The 17,226-nt window shown below is 41.5% G+C and overlaps 1 long non-coding RNA gene across 4 annotated transcripts in view; it reads left to right on the plus strand.

The window, feature by feature from the left end:
* Positions 1-3,207: 3,207 nt before the first annotated feature.
* Positions 3,208-17,226, plus strand: part of LOC145723220 (uncharacterized) — an 18,029-nt gene continuing 4,010 nt past the window's right edge. For 2 of the 4 annotated variants that reach the window (XR_014148123.1, XR_014148127.1), the window contains exon 1: positions 13,115-14,252. This is a non-coding gene — a long non-coding RNA (uncharacterized LOC145723220). The other 2 variants (XR_014148126.1, XR_014148125.1) reach the window with 2 other exon arrangements.

A 17,226-nucleotide genomic window follows, 5' to 3' on the forward strand; every position in this document is an offset into this window, starting at 1 on the left:
AAAGGACAGCCTCAGGGGTCAGCCACTCCTGCTGGAGGCAGAAAACATGGACCAGACCTCTTTGTTTTGGCCCACAGGTCAGCTTCAGCCTGGCCGCTTATATTCTGATATATACGGTAGGGTAGGGTTTCTGATGCTTCCGTCTCCTCATTCATCAAAATTCCTTTTAGATAAGGGTGTCTATTCACTTCTACACTTATCTAACAAGTATTTGGTGAAAGCCTACTAAGTGCTGGGTTCCAGGAACAAAGCCCCCCACCCTCAAGCAATCCAGAATTTTATTTTTTTTTAAGGTTTATTTATTTGAGAGAGAAGAGAGTGCATGCGTGGGGTGGGGGAGGGGGAAAAGGGAGAGGGAGAGAGAGAATCCCAAGCAGACTACCCACTGAGGGAGAGCTGGACCAACCACAGCAGGGACTTGATCCCAGGATCCTGAGATCATGACCCAAGCCGAAATCAAGAGTTGGCCTCTTAACCGGCTGAGCCACCCAGGTGCCCCAGCAATCCAGAATTTAGTGCAAGAGACAAAAAGACCATTCAAATACCCTGTGATAAGTACTGTAATAGACATCCTCACACAAAAAGCACAAAGCAGAGACCCCTTAAGTCAAAAATGAGTTTAGGAGTGGGGGTCTTAGATCAGCCAAAGATAAGAATCCTCAGAAAGAAAAACAACTTGTAACTAAAGGATGATAAATATTCATTAAAAAATAATGCAGGTATAAATAAACACAAGTGCATCAAAAACATCCACAGTTAATATGAATACGTGACATTTATTGAGTGCATGAGATGTGCCAGGAGCAATGGATTTCGTCTATGTTTTCCTCATTTCATTTCTCATACCAACCTTATGAGGTAGTGACATACTCCTCAATTTGCAGGTGAGAAAGTCACGGTTCACAGAGGTTAAATATTTGGCCCCAGGTCACACAGGAGTAGAGCTGGGATTCACAATGGAGGAGTCTGAACCCAGAGTTCTTAGCGGGGATGTGGCCCTACCCTCCACAGTTAGAGCCATCTGTCTACCCATTGGTCAGTCCTCCACAGTGTTTAAGAAACTTGCCCACCATCCCCTGTGGTACTTCCGGGGGAAGAATTCAATCCAGTTGGCTGAGCTCCAGTGCATCTGCTCTTTCACACAGCCATGTCTTCGGGCTGAACAGACAGCCTCCATGAAGAAAAAGAATGAGGAAATACACTAGTAGAAAATTCACTTTCCCCTCATTTTCTTTGTCTCAATTCTCTACAGGAGGAGCCAAGTACCGCCTCCTGCCTAAGTGCCTCTGTTCCACAGGGGACTTTGTCAGAGGTTACAAGGCCAGGGGCGGCAGAGGGTGGGCTGGCCCACACACTGCTCCACCATTTGCCTGAGGGTGCTGAGAAAGCTGGCAGTCTATGATGGGAAGTCATTCTCAAGGAACATTACCTGTAACTGCTGTAGTATGAGGACAAATACTTTTTTTTTTTTTTTCCAAAACAGTAATTGGGACCGTGCAGTTGCTATAGTGTTTATGAAAAACTGGAAGGTTAGCCAGAATTTATGTTGAGATTCTTCCATATTTGTACCTCAGCATCCCAAGAGCCGGCTCATGATGATAATAGAGGTCCATATTGTCATATTACCATTGATAGCTCCTTCCGATATAGCTGGAAGACCTAGGCCTTTCCCCACCTGAAGGAGGCCCCAGGTTATTTTTGTGGGAGTCTGGGATGCCTCTCTTGGGTATCCCTCTCAGGCCTCCAGAATTCAGAGCGACTCCTGCTCTCCTGAGGGAGAGCTGCTTTCATGCCCCTTCCTGCTGCTTCCCTCAAAGGTACAAATGAGCTGGGCCTTCTTTAAGTTTCCCTCTGCAAGAAGGCTGGCTCTTTCCATCAAAATTTGGAGATGCCTTTCTCCACACTTCTCCCTTACATCTTTCCAGCCAGGACCTGATCCAGCATTACTTGAATCAGGAGTCTCGGGAAGCTACTTGGGAAGGCAAGGCCCTCAACAGCTGCTCCCAGCCCCTATTCTCCATGCTCAGATTGGAAAAAGGTCCCAGGATTCCTTCCCCATCCTTCTCCTCGCCTCCCTCCCAGGCGTCTGCATAAAGGAGACTCTCTTGCCCTTATGCCTACAGAAGAGCCCAAAGTGAGGCCTTGTTCAAAGTCAGAACCCAGGTGGCCCATTCACCCCACCCAATCTAAACCCTCACCTTGGCCCAGAAGCTACCTTCTCTAAGGAATACAATCACCTAAAAATGATTGAGGAGATACCGGATTATCTATAGTAGGAGTAAGGCTGTCATGGGATGATAAAGAAACGTGAGATGACATCGATACTTAGATGAATCCAAGTATCCGTGAATCATGGATTCATACAATCCATGAAGTACATGTATATATGGACTTCAGAAAATGGAGCCCAAGAAAGAAGATTTCCCATGTCTTTTTGGACGTTGGGAAGCCTGGGTAGCGTAATGTAGAGAAGATGCCATAGCCCGCGTAGTCACAGAGCCTGCACGATTGGTGGTGGGGGCCCAACAGGCAGAACAGAATGACATGAATCCATCAGTGATTCTGCAACCGGAACAAGCCACTGGCCCTCCGAGCCTTACATTTGTTTTTTGGTGTTTTTTAAAGATTTTATTTGTTTGACAGAGGGAGAGACAGTGAGAGAGGGAACACAAGCAGGGGGAGTGGGAGAGGGAGAAGCAGGCTTCCCGCGGAGCAGGGAGCCCGATGCGGGGCTCGATCCCAGGACCCTGGGACCATGACCTGAGCCGCAGGCAGACGCTTAACGACTGAGCCACCCAGGCGCCCCGAGCCTTACATTTGTTTTTATACCCAACGCAGATAATTATACCATCCTGACTGGGTTGTTTGTGCTCAACATAATTATCTACACTTGTAAACCACAAGTGCCAAAAAATATTGGTTATTATAATATTGCTTGCAAGGAAGAACTAGAACAGAAGTTGAGTCAGGGGCAAGGGTGGGGAAAGGGGAAGGGACAGGCGGTTGAGGCAAGGGGAGTGGTCTCTAAAGACTATGGGACACAGTGTGGGTAGCTGGGCGGGGAGGGGGGGGGCCAGTACAGGCCAGTGGAGGTACCTCAGGAGGGAGGAAGATGTCCCAGGAGACAGGAAGAGAAGACTGAAGGAGGCAAATGGGGCCAAAGACGTGCAGAGGGGGGTTTTCTCAAGAGTCCTAGATGCTTTTCAAATGTTCCACTGCCATTCCCAGCTTGATGTCAGAGATCGTTCCTGCTAGGCACGCTGCATAAACCTGAGGTCAGGAGGCTTGGAAGCTGAAATACAAGCCAGGAAGTATGAATCAGTGCCACTCAGACTTCCCAGCTTACGACTTCATGAGGTGTGTGTGCGTACCTGTCTCACACGGACAGACCTCAATCCCAAGTCTGAGCTACACAGAACCAACAAAGCAGAGGTTCCCCAGTTCACCTTTAACTGCCGAGCTCTTTTTCATATTGCTAAGGTAATATTCAAAATTTCCTTCGAAGGGTCAGTGTGATTCTGGCAAGAGGAGATGATCATTAAGCCTGGTAATGAAAACAAGTTGTTTTGGGGCGCCTGGGTGGCTCAGTTGGTTAAGCGTCTGCCTTCGGCTCAGGCCATGATCTCAGGGTCCTGGGATCGAGCCCTATGTTGGGCTCTGCACTCAGTAGGGAGTCTGCTTGTCTGACTCTCCTTCTGCCCCTCCCCACCGCTCACGCTCTCTCGCTTTCTCTCTCAAATAAATAAAATATTTAAAAAAAAAAAGAAAACAAATTGTTTTGAAGGGATGGTTAAAATTATGTATGGCAGGAATTAAATATTCCAGGTAACGTTTAATGAATCATAAGAGTGGTTTTTTAAGACTAATGCAATAAATGCTTCCCTTGAGACTTCTGGTTGAAGTACAGGGTTTCACCTCAGGAAACTTTTAAGTATAAAGTATTATAATTGTAGAGGTTGCGAGGGAGGGCATTTAAAATATGCAGAGTGATTGGCACGCTCTCAAACCCCAGGTGCGACTCTGTCCCTAACTGATAAGGCAACAGTTGGTATCCAGACGCTCCCATTCAAGAAGTGGTTTTGCCCCCCCAAAATGGGGGAAACCACTTTGACAGTCTTGGATTCCAGTCATGGTGGGGCAGCTCTAAGGAATTCCAGGCGAGCCCATTCTCACAGTCGGAAAGCAAACAACGCAGAGAATAAACTGTCTAATCTCAGTTCTTCCCATCCGCCTCACCTGGAGAGTAAACTACTTTGTGTTGTGTAAAAACAGTTCACAACCGTCTTAAGAAGTAGGAAGAAGGAAGAGTGGGCAACAGGAACAAAGGATGCACCTGCTTGAAAATCACCCTTTCTCATTCATGCCTCAGGGGTTCCTGTGCTAGGAGCAAGAACTCAGGTTTTGATAGAAAAGAACTTTGGATGAAATTCTACAATGCCCCCCTACCCTAGGGTCAGTTAACATTGTAAGGAAACTTTAGGGTGAGTATAAAGGAAAGAAGCAATAATGGTTGAATCTCAGGCATCCAGAAATAGGCGGTCAGAGAAACTTTGGGATGATTTCCCTGGCTCCTTTCACACTGCAAGGAACTGCCTGACACACAGGACTGGCCTCTGTGCGTATAAACGTATGTCCACTGTGTTGGGGGACGTTTGCTTTGGCTTCTCTTGGAGGCATCCATTTGTCCAGGGAGGTCTGGATGGCCAATGAAGGCATTGTCTTCCTTGCCATCTTAGCAGCTTTAAGAGGGTGAGTATTTTTCTTTGAGACCAAGGCTGGCACAGACAACTTCCTCGCTGAAATTTTCTGCCAGGCTGGGTTGCTTTTCTTGCATAATTCCACCCCTCCTCCCCCCACCAGCCTTTGGTCAAATTTCTGGAGACTTTGGCATATGTATGTGGGATTGTATCTATCCCTTCCTGATGTGGTGGATGCAAAGATATGCCTTCTCTTGGGTGAAATTTACAAGCATGTTTTCCTCCTTGACAGGAACAAAGAGCTACAAATATTTCCTAAGGGGAGAAAGAGGCTTCCAGATGCAAGGCTCCAAATGTGAGGATTGTTAGGGGTTTTTTCCTTTTGGCATTTTTAAAGTTTAATAATTACACTGGACATATTTACCCAGAAGAAGGTCCACAATTTTCATCCTAACAAGGACTTCACGAAAACCTCCAAGTCACAAATACATCGGCATCTCTGATCATCTTCCTGAAGCAGAGACCACAGAGGCCTTGCGTTTCAACCCAGACTAGAGACTGCAGAAGACAGGAGAAGGCCCCTTTTCCTCTCGTTTTCCTTAGCCATGGTAGCACAGACTGCAGAATAAGAAAAGGGAGGAAAAAACATTTCTAAACTCTTGAACTCTCAGCAAACTACTTTTAAATTGTCTCTAGTTAAAGGGCTACTGGGAAGAGAATTATAAATGTCAAGAAGACCTTTCAGCAAACTTTTACAACCCACGGCATAATTTTATATTTTTAAAACTAAACCATTCTAATTGGTAATATTTTCTATTTTAGAATAGTATTTTCCAGGGCTAAAGAAACCTTTAGTTTATATGACCTATAATATAAAAATGTTCTGTCACTATGATCAAAATAATTATGGGAGATACTTAGTTCACATGTGGAAAATCACTATCACCCACAATTTTAAAAAAGTTTTGAAGAAATAAGCTACTTATATTTAATTAGAAAAACATTTCTCTTTTAAGTGTTGGCAAAGAAAAAGACTAAGTCCTAAGAAATCTTTTTGGCTCTTTATCTTACATTGACTTATAAGCAATCGTGGAGACATTTAATGCAGGTAAATGGCTTTAGCCCATTTTTATTCTAACAGGGACAAAACTCAGGTGCATATGAATCAGATTCTGCTTTAGTGGGTCTGGGGCTAGAGCGATATTCTGCATCTCTAACAAGCTCCCAGGGATGAAGACACTGCTGGTCCATGGAGCACACTGCACAGAGAATGTAGGGGACAGTTCATCTTCCTTTCCCTCAGCCTCCAGTCGAGGGTGAGACAGTGGATACTGGAGTCACACAGGCCCAAGATGGTGGGAAAGGAACTGGACCCTCTAGAGGTATTTTTGACATGTTCTTACAGTGTGGTGAAAAGTAGTTTAATCTGAGCTATTCAAAAAATTGGTAAATCCCTCCTAAGTTCAAAGCCCTAAAATAGGTACTGTATAACATTACATAATACTATATAATTTAAAGATAATCTCTTTAGGGGCACCTGGGTGGCTCAGTCAGTTAAGCATCTGCCTTCAGCTCAGGTCATGATCCCAGGGTCCTGGGATGGAGCCCCGCATCGGGCTCCTTGCTCAGTGGGGAGCCTGCTTCTCCCTGTCCCTCTGCCCTTCCCCCTGCTTGTGCTCTCTCCAAAATAAATAAATAAAATCTTAAATAATAATAATAATCTCTTTAAATTTAACATCTGTGCTCTGATTATCACCTCTGTTACTGTTTCTCCTACGCACACACCTTTTATTTTGAAAATTTTCAAACTTGAAAAGTTGTAAACTAATATAACAACTTTAGTTTAGATTTATCAATCTTTTTTTTTAAGATTTTATTTATTTATTTGACAGAGAGAGAGAGCACAAGCAGGGAGAGCGGCACACAGAGGAATAGGGAGAAACAGGCTCCCCGCTGAGCAGAGAGCCCGATGCTGGACTCAATCCCAGGACTCTGGGATCATGACCTGAGCCCAAGGCAGACTTAACTGAGTCACCCAGGCGCCCCTAGATTTGTTAATCTTGAACATAAATAAACATATCCATGTATACATACATAATATACATTATACATGTACATATATATACCATATATTTAGTTTATTTTCATGTTTGTGGCCATATTTGTTTGAAAATAAGTTGCAGGTCTTGGGGTGCCTGGCTGGCTCAGTCAGAGGAGCATGAGACTTGATCTTGGGGTCATGAGTTCAAGCCCCATGTTGGGTGTAAAGATTACTTAAAAATAAAATTTGGGGGGCTCCTGGGTGGCTCAGTTGTTAAGCGTCTGCCTTCAGCTCAGGTCATGATCCCAGGGTCCTGGGATCGAGCCCGGCATAGGGCTCCCTGCTCAGCAGGAAGCCTCTTCTCCCTCTCTCACTCCCCCTGCTTATGTTCCCTCTCTCGCTGTGTCTCTCTCTGTCAAAAAAATAAATCTTTAAAATAAAATAAAATAAAATTTGGAAGGAAGGAAGAGCGAGCGAGCGGTAGAGGATGCAACTCGTGATCTAAGCATTATGAGTTCGAGCCCCACATTGCCCATAGAGATTACTAAAAAATAAATAAACTTAAAAAAACCACAACTAAAATATTCCTGCTTAAGCAGCTGCACTGCCTTCAGTTCTTCCCCAAGGCCAAAATCAGCTTGATTTAAAAAAAAAAAAATCACAAAATCCAGTTTCCATCCCATAATGCAGAAACCATGTGCCACCTCCAAAACAGCCAGGTAGCCTAGCTACCTCTAGAAAGCTCTTTGCTGCATTTATATAAAGTTACCGCGGGTCGCTCTAATATTCTGCAGTGGTTGTCTCCTGGGTTCCACTGGTCAGAACTGGCATATGGTGCTAGAGCCTATACCTCAGAGTGGCTTTTAAAGGAACTTCCAGAAAAGAAGCACATTTCAAATAAAAGAAAAGCAGCATTTTTCTTTCTTCTTGTTTGTTTTTGTTGAAGAAAATCACACTGAGAACTAGTAGTGAATTAACACAAATGACAAAAATTTAGAAAAGCTTTTTCAGCATAGAAACATTTCAGGAGTAGAATAAAAAATATTTTACACATAAAAACCCATCTTGATGATGTAGAATTTGAAACTTCTAAGACTTAAAAGATAAAGCTGTTAGTCTACAATTTGGACTCCCATTGAGGCAAAAATAGACGAGAAGAGTTTGAAGAGGATCATAACCTTTTATATTAGATTTTTACATATGCTAGAGAAACACAACACTGAAATTCCAGCCACTGCCTTATTCATAAGAATGCACACTGAGATGTTATAATTCTGTCTCGATGATGTTTTCTTTTCAACTGACTTGATCAACACAGTAGTGTAGTGGTTTATAAATTTGGGATAGAGTAGGACAACATATCTGACTGCCTTAACAACAGCTACTTGGCTAAATGTTTTGTAGAAGGTATTGAGTTCCACCAAATGTAAAGCTGTGTTTTTATTTAATCATTGTCAAACCAGTCATCTAGTGCTAAGGCAGCTGTCATGGTCAGTTGTCCAGAACTCTAGCCCATATCTGTGAACACTAGACATGAACAATCTAGGACACTAGATCAATCATTTTCAGCTAATTGGCAGTAAGCAACTGTTCACGACCATACAAGTAGGATATCTCTGAAGCAATATCGTCAAGCTAGGAGCTGCAATCCATTAATGGTCATGAAATCAATTTAGTGGATTGCATTCAGCATTTTTTAGAAACTGAAATAGAATAAAAAATATTATTAACACAGTAATGTAAGCACGGTTTTGTGTAACTTAAGTTTCATCTCTATATACACTCATATATAAATCATTACATATGGATATATAAATATATAATTATATATAAACCTCTCTCTATATAATACACATATTCCATGGTTACTTTGGACAATGTATTTCTCATTGTATGTCACAGTCAAAATAATTTAAAAGCCACTGTTCCTAATGGTAGTGGGAGAAACCATAACTACCAAATCTTCTTTTACCAATGGAAAGCATTTTATTTTATTTTTTAAAAGATTTTATTTATTTATTTGAGAGAAAGAGAGAGAGAGAGCGAGAGAGAGAAAGCACAAGCAAGGGAGAGGGGCAGAGGAGATGGAGAAGCAGGCTCCCCACTGATCAGGACCCTGGGATCATGACCTGAGCCAAAGGCAGATGCTTAACCAACTGAGCCACCCACGTGTCCCTGTTGGAAAGCATTTTATTTAATTAATTTATTTATTTTTAAAGATTTTATTTATTTATTTGACAGAGAGAGACACAGCGAGAGAGGGAACACAAGCAGGGGGAGTGGGAGAGGGAGAAGCAGGCTCCTGGCTGAGCAGGGAGCCCGATGCGGGGCTCGATCCCAGGACCCTGGGATCATGACCTGAGCCGAAGGCAGACGCTTAACGACTGAGCCACCCAGACGCCGCTGGAAAGCATTTTAAAGAAATACCAAACATTCTCTTTGTTCAGCCTTGGATTGTGTTCCAAACATGTTACTTTCCTCAACAGGTCATGAAAACCTCACAAGGAACATCTCTGTCTGCAAAACTATGATGTCAACATTCCTAAATGCACCATGTCTCAACACTTTTACTCCTAGAACACACAAGAGAAATGACATTCACATGAGTCTGAACCACACAACCCTTTGGCCATGTCTGGATTTCACAGCTGTGGCAGAGATAAGGTCTTGGTCATGTGATATTCCTTCAGCACTCTCTATAACTCCATTTCCTTCTCTCATTCAAAAAAGCAAAGGTAATAGAAATTAGTGATAGTGGCCGGGATACTTGAATCCACTCTGATACTTTAAAGAGAGAGAGAGTAAATCATTTGCAAACTTCAATTTCTTATAACCCTTATTAATAACAAAGATTGGAGAGGCCTCACCACCGTGTCATTGACACAGTGTAGTAGAGCATTGCTATAGAGAATTGAGGGTATATTCATGTCTCTCTCTCTCTCTCTATTTTTCCACAACTGCTCACGGTTTTCCATACAACTGGCCAATTCAGTATCTTTTGCAGAGGACATCCAGGTACCAAACACAGAGGAGCATACTCAAGGAGTAGTGTCTAATTGCTGCCAGAACAGGGAATGGTCATGATTAAGAAAAGTTCATCAGTAAATGACTTTACCTCAGGTTCCTTCTTTTCTGGCTTAAGATCAGTTATGAAACATATTCATCTTCTTCCCTGTTTTTCCCTCTCTTTTGGTTTAGGGCTTTGGATAAAGAGCAGATCTGGGGTTGGAAGGTTTGGGGGTGATGGAAATGCAAAGAGCAGATCATAACAGGTGACAAACCCCTGTACTTTAGAAATCAAACTTCATCTGGATTTGATGGGAAATGGAAATTCAGGGAATTGAAAGGACTTGCCAAGTCATGAGGCTTCCTAGTGGCAAAGACAGGAAAAACATCCTGGCACTGAGATTCCTCAACAGTAGGCTTTCTCCAGGGGGTGGGTTAGGCCCCAGCCTGCTTGATTTATTAGCGGCTCTTTCAACTGATAATAGTTGAGCCTCTCAGAGTGAGGAGTGTCAGGCGTGGTGGCTACATTTGGGAAAGAGGTAACAAAGGGAAAAATTTGAGACACTAGAGAAGTGCCACCTAATTTATTAATTTAATCAACCCCAATTTAAGTCACAGGTGCACAGGATACAGAGATGGACAAGACCAAGCCCGCTCTCATAGAGTGTATACCATAGCACAGAAAAAGGTCATATATGCATTTAATTATGAACCAATCCTGGGAGGTTATAATGGTGGAATAAACCAGGGCCATATCTAAAGAGAAGCTGTGGTTAATATTGCCTGGGCTTGAGCTGGTGTAGGGGGCTTGGGGGTATGTGTGGGTGTTAGGGGCTCATCCAGAAACCAGGTCAGCTGTGAAGAGAAGCAATTATGTCAGCAGTCAGTTTGAGAGGCCAGGTGGTCTTGCGACAGAGTCTCAAACTTTAATGTGGGAATCTTACTAGAACGCAGATTGTCATTTAGTAGCCAGAGGGGTGAAGCCTGAGATTCTGCATTTCTAACTAGATCCAGATGGTTCCCTTGCTGCTTCTCCACAGACCACACTGTGAGGAGCAGAGGTTTAGGAAAGTGAGTAGGGATTTCACATTAGAGAGGAGAGAGTTTTCATTGCGGCCCTATCTCCCATAGTTGGTGATGTTGGGTAAATTCTTGAGACTCCCCTTCCTTATCTGTAAGGATGGCCATAATGTTATATACCTTGCCGCCTGTAAAGATTGAATGAGAATGTAAGCACAGTGCTCAAGATGAAGTAAAACTCAATTAAAATTAGTTCTTTTTCTATTGATTTTGAATTACACAATATAATTTGGCTCCAAAGAACAAGACTCACGTAGAAAGCCCTCTCAAATGAATCCATTCAAAGTCTCATAACCCTTTTTCAAAATAAATATCCCTGATATGTATTTGCTTTTACAGCAAATTAAGGCATTAAGATTTTCCCTGAGGCAATAACAAAACAATGGCCAAGTCAGATAAGAATGCAGGAAGTATTATGCCTAGTCCCATAACCTAACCACTAACCCACTCAACCTTGCCCTTAATGAAGTAACGTAATAAAATGGGTGAAACATGGGAAATTTTGGAACTTCCCTATATAGCCAAGGGAAAAGGCCCTGCAATCATGTGGTTTCATAAACCTAAACTTTCTTTAATGTGTTCGGAAATTAGATAATCTGGAATAAACAGTAACCACATTTGCAAAGGGTTTTCGTGTGTCTTTTTCTCACATATCAAGACATTGAACCTCAGAAAAACCGTGAGTCAGGAAAGTCAGATATTTTCACCTGTTTTACAAATGAGGAAACCGAGGCCCAGAGCGGCGAAGTGACTGCCTCACTGTACTGTAAATTTTTTTTTTTAAAGATTTATTTATTTGAGAGAGTGCGCGTGCGCATGGGTGGGGGCGGGGCAGAGGGAAAGAAGCCCAAGCCGACTCCCTGCTGAGCGTGGAGCCTGCTCAGTCCCAGGACCCATGAGATCAGGACCCCGGCCGAAGCCAAGAGTCGGCAGGCACCCGTGTATTGTAAGTTCTTAAGGAACAGAAAGCCATGGCCCAGTATGGCTGACCTCCAAAGAATCTGTTTTGGTTTGCCAGGGGTGGGAGGTGAGCATAGGAGGGAGGTGGGAGTGAGAAGGTAGAGGTTTGTGTTGAGGGTGGGCAGCGGGGCAGCAAAGATTTCCTGAGAATGGAGTATGGCTTTGCCTTCTGGTCAACTGTGGCATTAAAGACTTAGTGCCTGTGTTCGCCGCTCCGTTTGTTGGGCTAGAGTTAAATCAATCACATTGGAGGGGAAATGAAATCTCATATGAGATTTTAAAATGTTTTGGCACATTCACAAGGAGCATTTTTGGGATTCACCCAATTTTTTTCTTGATTTCAATATGCCTTTTTTTGGCTTCAGTTTTTTTCCTGTGTTCTCTATTTTTTCTGATAAAATTCCAATTTGAGGAAGTTGGCAAATTATGAAAACACTTATATGAAATTCAGATTTCTTTCTTCCTGTATATATTTCAATATTTATTAATACCTGGGAAGCATAAAGTTATTTTAATGAAGAACATTTAAGTAATAGGATTAGCACTTTAAAGGTAGAATTGCTATTTTGTACACGATGACAAGTCATTTTGATTCTTTTTTTCTTCACATGAAATTTGAATGTCCTACTAAAATTGAAAAATGAAAAAAAAAAAGTAATACTTTAAGAAAACTTTATAGCGTAGACCACTAGGAGATAACGTAGTTTTTTGACATCCTGCTACTGAGCGATCTTTAGTTATTAACTTTTAGACTCAGTGATCATGGATGTTTATAAAAATAACACAAAGGGACAACAAGATTCATTGGACAAATACACTTGATAAATAATCACAGGGCACAGCTGAAACCGTGATAGAGAAGCTCCTGCCCTTAAGAAGTAGACATTCCAGTACTTTCTCAAATATTTCTGATCATGAAATAGTCTGTTCATGACTTTGGAGTTGAATATTTTATTGTATTTAAAAAATTGTAAATTAACAATTGACTATAACAGGCTAAATGTCTATCCTTCACTATGTATTAAAGAGTCTTGAAAGCAGGAACCATATCTCGGCCATCCTTTTATATTTCTGTAATGACCAGCAGAGTGCTTTGCTTATAGCGGGCACTCAGTATTAACACTTGTGCACTCAAGTTTTTGGATGGAATTATTTGGAGAATTTGATGAACTGACTGCATTAAGTGTCAGAATTTATTAGATAAACAGATATTTTTCATCCTAAATTCTCTGTTGCTTTTCAGGATCAAATATGAGACTGGGGTGAATAGCCAATCGATCTCTTTGAAAGCATATAAATAGTCCTCTTCTAGCTTTAAAGAGGTAAGAAAAAAGCTATTTGAACAATTTTCCCCCTATAATGACAGCTCTGGCCCTCATCGTTGGTTCATGGTTGTTACAAAGAAATAAAACCTGGTCAAAATACATAGGTGCCTACAGGTCAGCACACGTCAAAGCTCAAAATCCCAAATAGGTTATAAGAGTCATCAGGTTGGATTTACATAAGCAATGACATTTAGGAATTCCCTACAATCACAAATATTACTCACTGGTAGAGTGAGTGCTTTAAATGAACTTGCCTATCTCAAGAGCATCAAATATCCAGATAATAAAGGGCTTATACACTCCCTGATAAAGACAACTGTCTCTGTGGAAGCTTGTGATCCACTTCTAATCTAAATATGAAGCCTAATATTTGCTTCCATTATTTGTCTATTTCTTCCAAGCCCTATAAGGATCTGACAAATGATATGATTTCTTGAAGCAAGGATTATTAGGATCATATTTTATAACAGTACTGACCCACAGACTTTCTTCTCTTTTATACTCAGCACATTTCCATCTATTTTGTCACCATTGCTCAAATAATTTAATAATTCAACTGGATTGTCTGGATCCCAATAAAATGTAACAAAACAAGCTTTCCTACCTTGCCAATTGTGCTGAGGACTGACCAGCTGTAACAATTTACATTTCCTATTTAGGAAAGAGCCATAGGTGGTGGCAATTGAATCTAAGACCATCCAACATATCTAAAGCATCAGATATAACCAGTGGTGTGCTGGTAAATGTTTAACAACCAACTCCCTGAAAAGAAAAGAAAATAACTGTGATTTATAGTGTTTGTTGATTTCATGGTACAAATACTCCCACCGTGGCCATTTTCAAGCTGACAATGTAAAGTCTCTGAACTCAGTCTTGGGAAGAGATGCCACAGTAGGCTCTCACGACTCGGTAGGAGCAGGCTCCATCACACTACTCAGTAAAAAAAGCACAAAATGGATCGTCTTTTCACAAAACCGCTAAAAAAGTTTTCCAAGGTCTGATCTAATGATTGACATTCAGAAGAAAGACATTCCAAGACGTGTCTCAATATATAACGCCCTTACGGAATAATAGGGATGACATTTCACCAACTCAGAAGTCTGCAAAGAGAGAAAGTTCAAGACCTCAGCTTTGGTAGCAGAGGTAAGTGTTATTATTTTTCTTTATCAAGATATTATCACCCAACGTTGTATGATTTTGATGGGTCAACCTTCATTAATCTTAAGAAGTAAAAAGTGTATTATTCATTGTTGTCAGGGAATAAGTATTTTACAGAAGTGTTTTTTTTTTAATAAGTAGAGTTTATCCCTCTAATCAAAAAATGTTTAAATGTTATTCTAATTGCATTGCATTAAAAATTTGAGAAAAGATAGCAATTCTCTGACTCCTTAGAAAATGTGTAATATAATGATGCCATCACATTCCTGGTTCTTCTTTTAGGACATTAAGAAAGACTCTAGACCGATCCGTAAAACACTGCAGTGCACTGAGGAGTATTTAAATAAATTGAGCTGCGGGGATCCCCCACTTACAGTTGTGTGCTTAAGTATTTAGGTTGGCTTTTTATATTTCTCCCCTCACTTCATCCTTTGTGCTTGCTGTGAGCTGGCACTTGCTGTCTGAGTGACGGCCTCTGGCTGTTTCACTGTCTCCTCCCCATTTCTAATTTGCTGCTTCCAACCTGCTGAGGGCTGGAAAACAAAGCAGCTAGCCCACCTTCTTTCGCCTTACGTATCAGATAGACTCGGAGAGAGGGCCTGGGGAGAGTTAAAGGGCAATGATTTTCATCCATCAATTCTGACAGCTAGTTTCCCACTGGAACTGAATCTCTACATTTCCTAAGACAAAGGGGAAAGGTACCAGTGTGGCTCTCGTCCTGTCCTGAACCATTGAAGCTGGGGCTGAGATCTATATTGTCCACAAATTCACTAAGATATTACTATTTTCTCTCATCTTACAACACCTTGAAATATTAAGAGTGTCTTTTTTCCTATCTCAGGACGTCTCAAAGAATAGACCCATCCCACTATTCAGAGTTGGATTCCTGACATGGAATCCGTCACCTCTGCCCCTTCCTATTCAGAGTTCTCGATTGCCTCTAACTTGTCATCTGTAGTCACACAGAGAAAGACAATGCTGCCTACAAGTTGGGATCTTTCTTCCCTAGCCATCCTCCTCCCCCCACCGTAGGTAAACCTTATATACAGGAATGTGCAGATCTTAAGTGTACAATTCAATGAGCTTGGATCAAGGTATACATCCGTAAATCCATCATCCCAATCATGATATAAAACATTCTGTCACCCCAGAGAGTTGTCTCATGTCCCTTCCAATCAATTCCTACCCCTTATAGGCAGTCCTTGTCTGATTGCCTGTTTCTGAGTTTTGTCTCTAACTTCTTTGGCTCAACGTAGAGCTTTGGGGATTTAGCCATCTTGCTGTACGTATTAGTGGTTCATTCCTTTTTGCTGCTGAGTACCACTCCAGTGTATATGTACACCCACAATTTGGACACCTGTACTCCTGGTGATGGACACCTGGGTTGTTCCTAGTTTGGAACTATTACAAAGAATGCTGCTGTAAATATTCTTGGATTAGTCTCTGTGTGAACATATTTTTTTCATTTCTTTTGGGCAAGTACCTAGTAATGAAACTGCTGGGTCATAGGGTAGGTGTATATATTTTTTTCTGAACATTTTTTAATGAAAAATTCCAAATATACAGAAAAAGTGGAAAGAGCTGTACAATGGACAACCATTTCCGAGTACCTAACCCCTAAATCCTACAAGTAGCATTTTGCTAATTTGCTTTATCCCGTATCACATATCTGTTCCTCTATTCACCCATCTATTCATCATATTTTCTGATGCATTTCCAAGTCAGTTGCAGACTTCAGTCTACTTCAAACACTTCAGCATGTATCTCACTGACTAGAGTTCAGTATTCGTTTATAGATTTTTTAGATATAATTTATATACAGTGACATGCACCAATCTTAAGTGTGCTTTAGATGAATTCAGGCAAATATAACCCAAACTCTCACCAAGATACAGAACATTCCTATCATGCCAGAAAGTTCCCCCAAGAGAGTTCCCTCTTCCCACTTAATCCCCACTTTCGTTCACCATATGCAACCACTGATTTTTTATCATATGTTAGTTTTGCCTCTTCTAGAACTTTATATAAATGGAATCCTCTCGTGTGTACTCTTTGGAGTAAGGCTTCTTTGACTCAGCATAATGGCTTTATATTGCATATATAAGGAGTTGTTCCATTTTTTTTTTTTTGGCTGAGTGGTATTCCTTTGAATGGATATACCACACACTTGTTTAGCCATTCTTCTGTTTATGGACACCTGGGCTGTTTTCACTTCGAGGCTATTATGAATGAAGCTGTTATAAATATTCTTTTTTTTTTTTATTTAAGTAATCTCTACACCCAACATGGGGCTTGAACCCATGACCCTGAGACCAAGAGTCACATGCTCTTCCGACTGAGCCAGCCAGGTGCCTCCCCCCTTTTATTTTCTGTTATAAATATTCCTATACAGATCTTTTTGTTTTCATTTCTCTTAGGTAAATATCTAGGAATAGAATTATTAGGTCAGAGACTAGGCATACATTTAGTTTTACAATTGTGGGACTGTATTTAAAGTGGTCACTCCTACCAGCATATATGAGAGTCCCAATTGCTCCAGATCCTCACCAACACTTGGTAAAGTCAGTCTTGTAAAATTTAGCTATTCTAATGGGTGTGAAATGATATATTATTTGTGGTTTTTATTTACATGTTCTTGATGACTGATGATATTGGCTATGTTTCCATGGCCATTTTGGCCATCTGTACATCTTCCTTTGTGAAGTGGTTGCCCATTTTAAAAATTGAGTTTATTTTTATTGTTGGATTGTATCAGTTCTTTTTTTTTTTTTTTTTTTTTAAAGATTTTATTTATTTATTTGACAGAGAGAGAGACAGCGAGAGCAGGAACACAAGCAGGGGGAGTGGGAGAGCGAGAAGCAGGCTTCCTGCCAAGCAGGGAGCCCGATGTGGGACTCGATCCCAGGACCCTGGGATCATGACCTGAGCCGAAGGCAGACGCTTAACGACTGAGCCACCC

Source organism: Leptonychotes weddellii, chromosome 1 (genome assembly GCF_054177405.1).
Source record: "Leptonychotes weddellii isolate Sample4059 chromosome 1, ASM5417740v2, whole genome shotgun sequence".
NCBI classification, from domain to species: domain Eukaryota; kingdom Metazoa; phylum Chordata; class Mammalia; order Carnivora; family Phocidae; genus Leptonychotes; species Leptonychotes weddellii.